The following is a 14,252-nucleotide window of genomic DNA, read 5'->3' as shown; positions in this document are numbered from 1 at the left end:
GCATTGCCCAACTGGTAATACTGTCTCTGAGTGTGCATCCTGAAACTGGTTCTAGCAGTGGTAAATGCAGTTAGATATACAACCAACTACTGATGCTTGGTGACAGGTCATTACTTGGTGACAGGCTTTTAATATAGCCAGTAATAGCAAGTAAATGGAAGAATCAAGCGATGTCTTCCCATATCGATCTTGTTGGAACCTAACAGGAAGCCATCTGAATTAAGAAAAATGTAATTTGCAAAATTCTACCCTCAGAATTATAAAACAGAGTATAGTTTATTGTGAAATAAGAGAAAATAATTATTGACACAAGGTATTCTTTTGGTTTCAATATCTCTTTCTTTGAAGTAAGCAAAAGCCTTTTAACAATATCTGTTTACAAACTGGAAGAGAACGTATAAGAACAAGCACAGAAAGGTACATAAGGAATTACCAGTAGTGGAGCTACAGGAACAAAGAAGGAATGAATCTAAGCATATAATATACAATATTTATAAACAAGATATAAGAAGAAGAAAGCCATGCTTCAGAATAAGTCCTTTGAACATATTTAAGGAAAACCTAATGTGTGTGTATTTGGATTCTCATCTCTGCATGGTAGTATTTTTCATTAAGCAGGAAATTAAACTTAAGACTTTCCTTAAAGTAAATTAATTCTCAATTTTTAAAAATTGCTTCAAGGCTATAAACATAAAACAGTAAAATACGTCATTACATAAAAAGCCATCAAACATAAAGCAAAAAATAGAACTTTGAAATAGTAGTAATGTATTAAGATTACCTTATAACAGTTTTTTTCTGTTATAAAAAGCATTTCTTACTTATAATAAGATGGTATATTGTTATTCACATACAACAAGCTATCCAATTTATGCAAGCATGAAAGAGAGAGTAGAGCCATTTTTATTTCTCACTTGGGCATCTCACTGTGTTTAGTGTAAAGGGCTGTTATTAAAAATATGCTGTTCCTGGTAATATACTGTTACATAAACAGTAGCAAAATTATTCTACAGAAATAAAAAGGATTAGGTGCATTTTTGCGAAAGTTAAGTATTATATATCACCATGTCCTCAGGAATTAGGACTAAGTAAGAAATAGAATAGTTCAGCAAATGGTTTAAGGAGGATGAGTATAATGGAAAATGAGGTAGAGCTACAAGTTCAGAGCCCAGATTGCAAACTATCATCCACACATACTGAAACTTTCAAATTCTCAAGTCCTCAAATAATTGCACCAGTTTTTGTGAGTTGATTTTGAGCTAGTAGAAGGGATGGATGCGAAGTTGTCTGAATGCAAAATAAGTTCTCTGAAAATTAGCCTTGAAGAGCTAATAAATCCTCCTCAATAAGTCTTCCTGAATAAGTCCTCCTAGACATATTGGAAGATAACCTTATTTTAATGAATTAGCCCTTCAGTGAATTACCTGATTCATGAATAAGTTTATCTGATTCTGAGAAGTCAGAAAACACGGAAAACAAAAGCCTTTACAATAGAAATTGATCCTTACACTTCTGAGATGGTCTTACATAGGTTTTTGTATTAGTCAGTGTTCTCTAGAGAAACAGAGAAGTATAAAATTATATAATAATAATTATATATTATACATACTATATATAAGGAGAGGGAGAAGTAGACAGAGACAGAGAGAGGCAGAGAGATTTTTAAGTAATCAGTTCAAGAGATTTTGGGGGCTAGCAAGTCTAAAGTCCATAGAGTTGTAGACTTAGGCAGGAGCTGATGTTGCAGTCTTTACACAAAATTTCTTCTTCTGGGAAACTTTTTTTTTTCTATTAAGACCTTTTAGGTTGGATGAGGTTCACCCACATTATCAAGAGTAATCTCGTTTACTTAAAATCAATAATTGCCGATATAGCTACATCTACAAAATACCTTTACAACAACACCTAGATTAGTAGTGTTTGATTAAATAATTGAGCACTATATTTTAGCCAAGTTTATACATGAAACTAATAATTATAGGTTTCAATATCATATTTTTAATGCTGGCAATAGCGATCATTCTAGAAATAGAAGTGTAACAAACTGGCGAGGGGATGAGTTTAGTTAACCTTTAATAGGTACAGAGGATAACAGATTCAACAGAAGTGAGACTCTTATTTTCAACCTGATTTTGATGAGGGTAGCCATTCACAGTTGTCAAAATGTGGACATCTTATGGTAATATATTCCAGGGACTAACTAACTCATGGGCAGCACTTTTCTACTAAGTAGGATTCTGCAGTGGACTTGGTTTAGATTCTAATGAAGAGACTGTAATAAACCAGTGCAACCTAAGGCTGGCTGGATTCTGATTATTTAGATTGAGTGTCCTGGTACAATGCCTGAGTTATAGGTTCTCCATTTTAATCAAAGGAATGCTGGTTGAGTATACCTTCCAGCCACTGATTAAGAATCTCCATCAATCAACTAATGGAGTCAACCGCCATCAATCCTAGAAATTTCACATATGGGGACATGCATACTCATCCCTGAAAAATCTGTGGTCTGACTTTCCCTAACTTCATATGCAAAGCTCATACTGGTTTAATATTTATAGTGAATTAGATGTTGGCATAAGTGACTCATGCATGAATGAGCCATAGTTTATGTGTTTAAAATCTTCAGACTTTATGTGTTTAAAGTCTTCAGAGGGAGTTGAATATAAGTAACAATTACCACTTTATACCTTAAGTGCCATAAAATGGCATGTCAGGTGTATTATGAAATTATAGCATAGAAGAAAAAATGAGGCAGTAGGGAAAAGGCTATTTCAAATGATGTCCTTGATAATGTAGGTGAAATACAAAATTTAAAATATGCATATAGGACTCTGCCCCCAGTCCCTAGCACAGAGCTCTTAATACCCTTGTAGATACGAATGCTAAGAGAATCTTTCATTTTCATATTTATTTGGTCGCTATCCTTATTCTTGACACTGAGATTCAAAGACCTTTGTAATGTCCTGGGTGACTGGAGCATCTTTTGTTCTAATGAGGCCACTCTTGGCGGGCTCCTGGACAGGAGCTGGGCACCAGAAAGACCACTCCAACAATTGGAAGCTTGTAGACTTAGCTTCAACTCTCAGTCTCTGGAGAGAGTTCAGAAATTAAGTTACTAATCAATAGTGTCTACATGAGGAAGCCTCCATCAAAATCTCTACGCTATTGGATTCAGAAAGCTCTGGATTGGCAACCACATCTGTATGGCTGGAGGTTGGCACACCCCAACTCCAGGCAGACAGGGGCTTCTGTGCAAAATGTTTTCCTGAGTTCTGTGAGCTACTCTAGCAAACTAATCTAACCTAGGAGGGGTTGTGGGGACCCAAATTTGTAGCTGGTTCACCAGACGTTCAGGAGGCCAGGACTTGCAACCAGGATTGGAAATGAGGGGCGGTCTTGTGGGACTGAGCACTCAGCCCTTGGGATATGATGCTATCTCCAGATATATAGTGTCTAAATTAAATGGATTTCGAGGGCACTCAGCTGCTGTCTCCTACAAAATCTGCTGGAGAATTGCTTGAAATGTAGGAATCACCCCTAGACATCAGAGTCGCAGAAATGTTCTGTGTCGTTGAGTGAAAGCAGAGGCAAAACACTTGAGTTTTTTCTATCTACTCAAAATCTGGTATCTGAACATTGACATATAGAAAGAAATTTATTAGGTGGAAAAGTCAGAAATATTAACAATAGCAAACATTTACAGAATGTTTGCTTAGTCTCAGAGTTTACATGTTTTTTTAGATATCATCTCGTTAACTCTAGGAGATAGGTGTTTGTTTTGTTTTGTTTTGTTTTTTACAGAATCTCTCTCTCTGTTGCCAGGCTGGAGTGCAGTAGCACAATCTGATCTCACCACAATCTCCCCATCCCCAGGTTCAAGCAATTCTGTTTTAGCCTCCCAAGTAGCTGGGACTACAGGCACGCGCCACCATGCCAGCTAATTTTTGTATTTTTAGTAGAGATGGGGTTTCACCACACCGGCCAGGATGGTCTCAATCTCTTGACTTTGTAATCCACCCACCTCAACCTCCCAAAGTGCTGAGTTTACAGGTGTGAGCCACCACGCCTGGCTGAGATAGGTGATTTTTATTAGCCCATTTTTACAGGTAAGGAAGTGGAAGATGAAGGAGAATGAGTGGTGGGCCCCACTTTTAAACCCAGACTGTCAGGATCCAGAGCACCGGCTCTTGTTGCATGTGGGCCTGGCTTTCTTTATAAGAAAAGGGATAGCTTTTACTATAAGGGGACAGTTCGTGCAAATGTAAAGAGAGGTGGAGAAAGTACACCTAAGTAATTACGAATAAACTGAATGACAGGATGGGGCCAGATGATGCATGACCTCAAATGGAATCCTGATTCTGTTCAGAATGCAGTGGAGGGCACAGAGGGTTTAGAGCAGTTGTGTGGCGTTGTCAGACATGCCCCTTGAAAAGCTGACTGTGGCAGTCATGTGAATTCCTGAGTGTAGGCCAATGAGAGAAGTGACTGGGAGACAAAATGGAATGATACAAAATCAGATAAGAAATAAAAAGCCATGAAAAATGGAGTTTTCATAAAATACAGAGGCCAGGCAATAATAAAGGACCATCTAAAATGCAGTCCTTACATTATTCTAAGTGGAGTAACTCAGGATTGGAAAACCAAATACATATGTTCTCTCTTACAAGTGGGAGCTAAGCTGTGAGTACACAAAGGCATACAGAGTGATATAATAGACTATTGAGATTCAGAAGAGGGAGTGTGGGGGGGTTGAGGGATTAAAAAAAACCTTTATATTGTGTGTAGCTTACACTTCTCAGGTGACAGGTGCACTAAAATCTCAGACTTCACCACTATGCAATTCATTAATGTAACCAAAAACCACATGCTCCAAAGGCATTGAAATAAGAATAATAATAAAAAATGAACAGAATGTAGGCTTTATGGAACTTGTTGACTGGGCACAGAGGGTAGTTCTGAGATGGTTTCTTTCAAGATTTCTGGAGTGGTCAATTGAATGAGTGATTGTAATATTTATTGAGATAGGGAATACAAGTAAGGAGAAGCAGGTTTGTTAAGGAAGATAATGAGTCAAATTTTAGTCAGTTAAATGGAATGAGCCTCTAGGTCTGCTTTCCAATATGGCATTCCCTAGCCAGATGTGGTTATTTAAACTTAAAATAGTTTAAAAGGAAGTAAAATGAAAACTTTAAGACCTCAGTTTCACTATCCAGACTTCAAGTGTTCCATCGCAACCTCTCCCTAGCGTTGATCACTGTGTTGGACCGTGCAGATTACCACACATTTATGTCAAAACTGAAAGTTCTATTGAACAGCCCTCCTCTACGTCATGTGATGAAGTTATTCATCAGAAACTTGAATACATGTTCTGGGACTCAGAGAACAGTGAAGTGAAATAAGTAGAAAGTAGTTAGTTTCTGATCTTTGGAAATATTTTCTTGATGAAGATGTTGGAAAGGATATTTAATGGTCACAGAAGTGGTTAAACTGGATTCACAGGCGTTGCTGAGCATGTTCCAAGGGCTGTATAGTGTCTTAGGTTAATATATACAATTACTATTGAGTTTGATAATGTTGCTGATATACGGTAGAATTGCATCAAAAAGAACAGGGGTCACTTTTAAAACATTAAACTTATTTTGTTGGTTTGCCCTAAAAATTCAAAGCAAAAGCTATAAAAAAAATTACAAAATCATCCTCATTATTTTAAATATATGTAGCATTATAGGAGTAGGTAGTATGCATGTGTTATTTTACATTTAAATATCTTTAGCACATAGTTTTGGCTCAGCTTCAGTTTGGTCTAGGTAGAAAAATAATTCATTTCTGGTTTCATGAACTGTTGAATTATGAGTCAGTTATTTTCTTAAATATTGTGCTTTTTAAACTATAATTTGCATTCCACAAAATATTCCCGTTTAAAATGTACAATTCAATGATTTTTTAAAAATTTGAAGAGCTATGTTAGTTTTACCACAATCCAATTTTAGAACATTTCTATCACCTGGAAAGATCTCTCGTGCCTTTGCGTTCACTCTCCATTGTCACTATTAGCCCCAGACAGCCATTGTTTACATTTTATATCTAAAGATGCCTCTTTTTATGGATATTTCATATGTCTGTCCTCTTAAAATAAGTGCTCTTTTGCATCTGGCTTCTTTCAGTTAACAGCAGCTTTTTTTTTGAGATTCATCTGTATTGTCCTTCTATAAGCCTTTTATTTCTTGATATTGCTGAGTAGTATTCTACCTTATAAATATACAACACTTTATGCATTCATCAATTGATGGCCATTTGCATTACTTCCACTTTTAGGCTATTTGGAATTATGCAGTTGTGAACATTCATGTAGAAGTCTTCATGAAAATGTAAGATTTCATTTTTCTTAGAATGAAATATAGGGGATAAATCACTGTTTTACATTTTGAAAAGAGATTTCCAGTTTTTCCACATCATCTTCAACACTAATGTCTTTTATTTAACCATTATTGTCCATGTGAAGCAGTATCTCATTGTGATTTAAATACTCATTTTTTTTTTCTAAAGACTAGTTACTTTAAGTACCTTTTCTTATGTGTACTGGCTAGTTGTGTCTCTATGATAAGATGCTGATTTACATTTTTTTGCCCATTTTTTTTCTCTAATACTCTTTACATGAGTAGAACATTGGAGGTGGACAGGTACAGGCTGAAGGCTCAGTCACTCCTGTCTATCTTCATTATGCACATGGCCCAGAGGGAGAGCCTTGTTGCTTTTTGCTTTTTTCTTCATTCTTTTCTCTTCTATTCGTAACTATTCATAACTGATCTTTCTTTAAAATCTGTTGGCAGCTTGCTCAGAACACATACATATAATACGTGCAAGATGACGTTTCATGTAAGCAAACAAAAAAATTATTTTTCCTCACGACGTCCCTGTCTCAAACATTTAACTTACCATTACAAAGGAAGATATATTAATAAAAAATATTAAAGTCATAAAGTCATCACTAGGGGTTTCTCTGCCTAGTGAATTCAAGGGAGCCAGAACAGACTAAGCCTTGAGCAGCTTCCGAGGCCTCTATTTTATTTATCTGGACATATCTGCTGAGGTTGAATATGAAAAGAGCATTGTATTAACCTAGGTAATACTTATGTAATCAAAGATTCTCAATTCTGCATCCGTCTACCAGTCCATCCACTTGATGCCCATACTTGTATTAGGCAATGATTATTCAGTAAAGGATATCAAATACGTAATTCCATAAATACATACAACTTATTTGTCAATTTAAAATTCTGCTTTAGGTACAGAGCATTTAAGATAGAATGAATGTCAAATCACAGTGATGCTCACATTCTGCCACATTAGGCTCTAGCCAGCCTGTGGTCTGAAGGTTGGGCATTATTTTCTTCCTGGGGTTAGGTCTAGGCTAAAAGGTTCAGTCAGCTGTCCTGTCTGAGGATCTGATATGGATCCTGTCTGCTCTGTTCTGACCCTGTCTCCATGCTGGGCTCCCAGAGTCCAAGCTCTCTTGTCTTGAAGCAATTGATTATTCCCAAGATTCGCCTTCACAGTCCCTGTCAGTCATAAGACTGACAGGGTTCACAAAGGTGAACAAAATACAGGATCTCTGAACTCACAGAACTTATAGACCAGACTGGAGAGAGAAATAAGAGAATATTCATAATACTGAATGCACATTTGTTACTCTTACGAGCATATTAAAGGAGAGGAGCTTAGTATTAAAGGATTTCACATAGGCTGGAGGGTCACGGAAGACTCACAGTCAATCTAGATGCAGGTTTAACTTCAAATGTGTCAGCTGGGTGCATGTTTGTGTTTCACAGTAAATCAAAAAAGGCTCTTGCTATCAGGCATTTTCTTCCTCTGGTAGCTGATGATGCAAATCGTGCAAAAAGGAAGGAAGGACACATGGCTTTGGGCACATCTGTAACCAATGTGTGTGTGTGGGGAGGGGTGCAGAAGTGGTGGTGGGGGGGCACTGTTATTATATCTATTGATGCTGGAGAATGTACTGTCCACACGTATGTTTTCTATAATAGAAATATTTCCTGCTTTGCTCAGCCCATAATGATGGATTTGGACCACAGTATCTTGGGCACATTTCCTAAGAGAATTTAGTAGTTGCATGAATCGAATGTGGAAGCATAATGAAGCAGACTTTGTTAGAACTTCACGCTATTATGTGTACTTTACATTTTTCATAATGCGAGGGTGGAAAATGGAACCTCTTTCAGTGGAAATCTGATACTTACGGTAGCACCATTCCAAACTAATAGTAAAGTTAAAATTGTTTTCTCTCTTTTAAAGTTTGCTCTACAGATAAATCTGACTGCCAGTTTATAAATAGCTTATTTAATAATAAAATATCTTTCCGAAAGTTTTGTATTCCTTTGTTATCCTTTTGAATACTTTTAAAATCCATCTTGTTTTCCCACCAGAAGGAAATGTAATGTAAAAGTCAGTGACTTCAGTGTATGCCTTTGCATAGTTTTTAACTCCCCTCAAGTGTCTCTGATGCGTTTTTATATGAATATCTCCTCTTCCTCTCAAAGCTGGAAACAGTAATTCTATTATGATTATAACAGAGCTTTTCTTCTGCTCTCAAGCCATGATAAATATTATGTGTTCATTAGCCCATTTTCCCTCTACTGTCCTCAAATATAATGTATAATAATATTTTCTCTGTGTGAAACATTTAGCATGACACTGACAATAAGCCAGCTGAAAATAATCACATTACAAGAAATCAACATGATATCTGGAAAAAAGAAACAAAGATTCACTATTTAAAACAAAGAGTCCCGTAAATATTAATAAACAAAATTGACCTGAGATAAAACCATTGAGTCCTCTTCAAAGTTATGAAACTCTGAACTTGCACACATAATTCAGCAAGGTTTTGAGAGTCATGGATATTCACCAAATGAAAGACTTCAGGGTTCCTTCAAAGACTGAGTTATCATACTGTATTTTAAATAGAACTTAGTTTTCAAAATCTAAATCACCCCCAACTTTGCAGGAATGTAGCTATTACTCTTGTATAAAGCAAAACCCAAATGACATCAAAATCTGTAGCCCAGTAGGGTAGCTTCCACAAGAGAGGAAGTCACATAAATTTTAAACATTATTTTTAATCATGGGCTATTTTAGTGGGAAGGTAATGTCTAGTACCAGAAATGTTCCCTCTAATAATCTCTCTGGCAGCCAGCCTTTTAGAGCTGTGGTTCTTTTTCTAATGGCCCTAAACAACAACAGTATTCATGAAGAGAGCAACTACATTTAAGAAAGATAATACTGCAATAAACTGATTTGTTTCTCATCTGGCATCCCCTTTATTCCTTCAGGAATTTGCTGTTTAAAGCTACTTGAGTTTCATTCGTTTTTTTTCCTTGTCATTTGCTTGTCTCAGGATATCCTTTCCTGAAAATGATGAAAGCCATTGCTCACCAGAGGTTGTGTCAATAAAATAGAGTTGGTATACCTGAGGAAAGACATCTTGATGTTGCTGGCCCAGGGAGATGTGAAGAAATAAGTCAAGGTGAGTGAGGCACTATTGCCACCTAAACTGCTACAGCTTTCAAAGTGTGAAACTACCATCCTGTTTATCTGACAGTTCATATTTAATCTTAATTTATTCAAATGCATGCCCAATGCTGTAGAAGCAAAATCATTAATGTGGTAATGGGTCAATTTATCTGTTAAAAAAATTAGAAATATTACATCATAGTGTTTGAGTATTTTTATCAGGAAATAAAAATAAAATATTTTTATTAGGAAATATCTATAGATAGATGTTATAGGAACACATATATACAAAATTGTCTATGAAAGTTATTTTTAGGTGGAGGAACTATGCATAATTTTATGTTCATTTTCAAGTTGATCTTTATGTTCAGATTTTCTCCCCAAAAGTTTATATTTGATATTCAATAAAACAAAAGAAGAAAAATATTATTTTGAAGCTTATCTCCTTATGATGTCATTTTTGCCTGAGTTCATGGTTTCTGAGACTAACGATTACTATTGAGAATTTATATATTAGTTAAGGTTTCAGAATTTTCCTCTCTTACCACTGAAAGCAAATTAGCTGAATTAATCAGATTTTGAATTAAAATGTGATAGGATGGAGAATTTGTAAACACTCTCAAGAACAACCTTCCCTGACAAGGACATGTACCCATCTACAGACTGGCCAAATTCAGAGAAAACAGACAGTTTAATCTTTTGAAAGGAGACGAAGCAGGACTCTTTCCCTCATTCCTGTTGGTTCATAACAAAGTCTTGTACTTATTGTAAAAATTGTACTTTTCTCTGTCTTCTTCATTCAAATATGGTGCAGACATATGGCGTTAATGTGACATCCTAAACAACTGTCTCCCCACAGAAAAGTCTCCTATCCTGGGAGGAGACAGTTAAGACTTCAAGGCACTGAAGTCAGTGAGGGACTGTTTCCACTTGCCAGTCCAGGAACCTGAGGGTGAGTCATTATCTAGACCATACCTTACTGAGAGTCATTACCTAGATTAAATCACATAGGGTTTCTAAGACTATTAAAATGTCATTATTAAACACATAGAAGAACATCAACTGAAATCACTTTGTAAAGGCAAAAATGGGAACTTACGTCCCTTCATTTTCTTATCTCAATCTCTTTTTTCTTGCTGCTGAATTTTAAATTTCCTATTTTTTCCAGCTATATGTAGGTCCAGTTGACAAATAAAAATGGTATATATTCAAGGCATACAATGTGATGATTTGGGATACTTACACATTATAAAATTATTATCATAATCAAATTAGTTAATACATCCATTAGCACACGGTTACCATGTTACGTGTGTGTATAGTGGTAAGAACACTTAAAATCCACATCTTGACAAATTTCAAGTAAACAATACTGTCTTATGAACTACAGTCACCATGCTATAAGATCCCCACATCACAATTCATTTTATTATTGAAAGTTTGTCATCTTTGACCTACATTTCCTTATTCCTCCTTCCTTCTAGTTCCTAGTAACCATCATTCCACTTTCTGCTTCTGTGACTTTTTTAGATTCCATGTGTAAGTGAGACATACACTATTTGCCTCTTCTGCATTCAGTTTGTATTGGGCATAACTCTGTCTTATGCTTAATCTTTACTTTGGTCAGTCCTTCTATTTGAGGTGTTTTCTCTTCCACATTTGCCTATCAAAATGTCCACAACTGAAATACTCCCTCTTCAGAAAGCTTTACTCAGAAGGAGGCTTTACTTGATCACCTCATAGCACCTCTGCAATTTGAAGTTGACCGTTTTGCTGCTGGGCCTGTCCTGCAGACCCTGGCCTAGCTATGGTTGAAGAGAGTAAGCAGACACAGGTATGCAGAGTAAGAGCAGCTAGGGGGTTTCTAGCACTAGTGGCCAGAGAAGAGACAGAAGCCTCGAACAGCTGGAACTGCTTGCTTTCATTCAGTACAGATGTAATGCCAAAAGCCTTGAGCCAATACAATTTGAGGGTAATTAACATTATTGTTCCCCCTTACGGGGAGCAGTCTCGCACACAGATGATCAAAGGTCGGTTTCTGAACAACACAAGTAAACAAGCTTATTTGGATAAATTCCCCTGCACTCGCTTGTACCTACTCCTAGCCCTCTACCTCAGAGTAAGAGAACAGCTGCCTTCAGCTTATTCTCCCCTGAAGCTTTGCAAAACCTTCAGACCTTTCAAGAAGGTTTGCGTCTTTTCCCTATAATTTCTGCCACCACTCTGACCAGTCACCTACACCATTGCTCTGCTCTCCGCTTCTATGACTATTTTAGATTCCATATGTAAGTAAGACATACAGTATTTGTGTCTTCTGGATTCAGCTTGTAATGTACATAGCCCTCTCTTTTACTTAAACTTTACTTTGGTCAGTCCTTCTGTTTGAGGTGTTCTTTGTCCCAGTTTTCCCTGTCAAAATCCTTCCCCAATTCAAATGTTCCCTCTTCAGGAAACTTCTCGGAGAAGGAGGCTTTGCTTGATCACTTCATAGCATCTCTGTAATTTGAAGGTGCCAGGCCTGCCTTCCTTAGATTCACACCCTTAGGAGCCCAGGCCTGTGAGACAGCAACAGGCTTATGGTGGGTTCTTCATACAAATTAATTGCAAGAAAAAAAATCAATGGTGAAATCTTTCACTCATGGTCTGTATATTTCATAAGACATTGCCCTTGTATTTGTCATTTTGTTCCAGGGACATTTATTTTTTTCTTCTGTTGGATAGAAAGGAGCATAAAGCCAGGAACTGTGTCAAGGATGTCTTGGTACTCTTCCACTTCTTCCCTGAGAACCTAATACAGTGTCTTTCACTGAGTAGGTTCTCATTAAAAATTACTTCACTGAGACAGTGCATAAATGAATAAATGAATTCCTATATTACATGTTTCAACCACCCATATGGTTAAAATCCCAAGTACTCTTATATTATTTGAGGGTCTTTCTCTTCATATTGAGCCAACAGATCTGTAACAGTGTACATGAACTACAATACTGACTGACTCCACACCAGATTTTCAAATGTAACCATCACTGTTCCTTTGTATCTGTCTTCCAAATCATACACAACTTCTTTGTGAATAATCCTAACACAGAGCCTACATGTGGGGAGGGAATTCTGAGAAACATAGTTTCATTTTAGCTTAATTGCCATAGTGCAGAACTCCTGACAAGGCCATATTGTGATGTTTGATTATCATGAAGGAGATGTATTACAGGTACAGTTTTTTTTGTCTTATTTTACTGATGTAAATGTTGATAGTTAGACAACAGGTGAATCTCAAAAATAGTAACTAATTTGTTAAATACATTAGTAACTAGTATACAGACACAGCAAAAAACCCTCTCCTATCTTATGTCATTTGGGGCCAGAAGAAAATTTCACTGTCATGGCTGGTATTTAAATATTAGAAATTTTCCTATTAAAAAGTAGTCAAATATTTCGAAGGAAATATTATGTGATACAGAAACTCTACCACCCATGACTGAATAAATTTACGTATCCCTCCCTTTTTTCAATGGTCTCATTTCATTTAGTGATACTTAAGACATACACATAGATCTTACTGCATTCTGAACTGTGATTTGAGACAATCACAACCAGGTCAGCCTGAGACAGATTTCCGTCATCTCACCTGATAAGCCAAAAAGGACTGCTTAACTATTTGGCAGAGACACGATTTCTGAGACCAACATGGATGTGAATATCTGAAATCTGGGAACATCTGAAAATGTGTTTGCGTTTTTTGTCTCCCTTATTCTCTTTACTTCTCCCTTTCTTTTTTATCCTCATTCTTTATCTGGTTATCATTTTTCTCCTTTTTTCTCTATTGTCTCTCCTACTATTCTGTTTTTTTGTTCGTTCTCCCAACACTCTTCAACTCCCAGCCAATCTAAGCTTGTGTACTACAAGTGCTGTTATTTAGACCTCCTTTTATTTGTATTTGTTTTTTTTATTTTTATTTTTTGAGATAGGGTCTTCCTCCGTCATCCAGGGTGGAATGTACTGGTGCAATCTTGGCTCACTCTCACTGCAGATTCAACTTCCCAGGCTCAAGTGAGCCTCCCACCACAAGCTCCCGAGTAGCTGAGACTATTGGTGCATGCCACCATGTCCAGCTAATTTTGTGCATTTTTTGTAGAGATAGTGTCTCACTATGTTACCCAGGCTGGTCTTAAACTTCTGGGCTGAAGAGATCCTCCTGCCTCGACCTCCCAAAATGCTGGGATTACAGGCATGAGCCACACCATACCTGGCCTATTATTCCTATCTAAATATGTCTCCATCTTTGACTCTATTTCTTGTATTCTCTCCAGCCTTTGAAGCCCCACTCAGTATTCAATTCCTCAGGGATCTTCCTCTAAGTTCTCTAGTGGGAACTTCCTCTAAGTTCTGTAGAAGTATGTCTCCTTCTGCAGATGTCCTAACCTCTGAGAATCAGTACCTACCTTTTGTCACTCAGTACCCACTGTACTGAGTTGTTTTGCAAATGTCCCTGCTAGTATTATTTATAAAGCTCATATGCAAGAAATTCTATTAGCTCAATAACAGCTTGCTGATGCATCAAAAATTATTGAAGAAAATACATGCTCTTTTCAAGGCCCCTGTTAATGTCTCTCTTCCATTTATTTATTGAATTTCCCCCATTTTTTTGTCATTACCTGATTTTCATTTACTTTTTTATGACCTTTCAGTTTTCCATAGTATAAGGCTGCGAGATCTGCTCA

At 36.8% G+C, this 14,252-nt stretch overlaps 1 long non-coding RNA gene across 2 annotated transcripts in view; it reads left to right on the top strand.

Annotated features, from left to right (window-relative positions):
* Nucleotides 1-14,252, top strand: part of LOC141580728 (uncharacterized) — a 608,846-nt gene that overhangs the window by 257,624 nt on the left and 336,970 nt on the right. For both annotated transcript variants that reach the window (XR_012513019.1, XR_012513018.1), the window contains exon 3: nt 9,416-9,544. This is a non-coding gene — a long non-coding RNA (uncharacterized LOC141580728). The remainder of the gene's footprint in view (nt 1-9,415; nt 9,545-14,252) is intronic.

Source organism: Saimiri boliviensis, chromosome 12, assembly GCF_048565385.1.
Source record: "Saimiri boliviensis isolate mSaiBol1 chromosome 12, mSaiBol1.pri, whole genome shotgun sequence".
Taxonomy (NCBI): domain Eukaryota; kingdom Metazoa; phylum Chordata; class Mammalia; order Primates; family Cebidae; genus Saimiri; species Saimiri boliviensis.
This window is presented reverse-complemented; position numbering and strand designations above follow the sequence as displayed.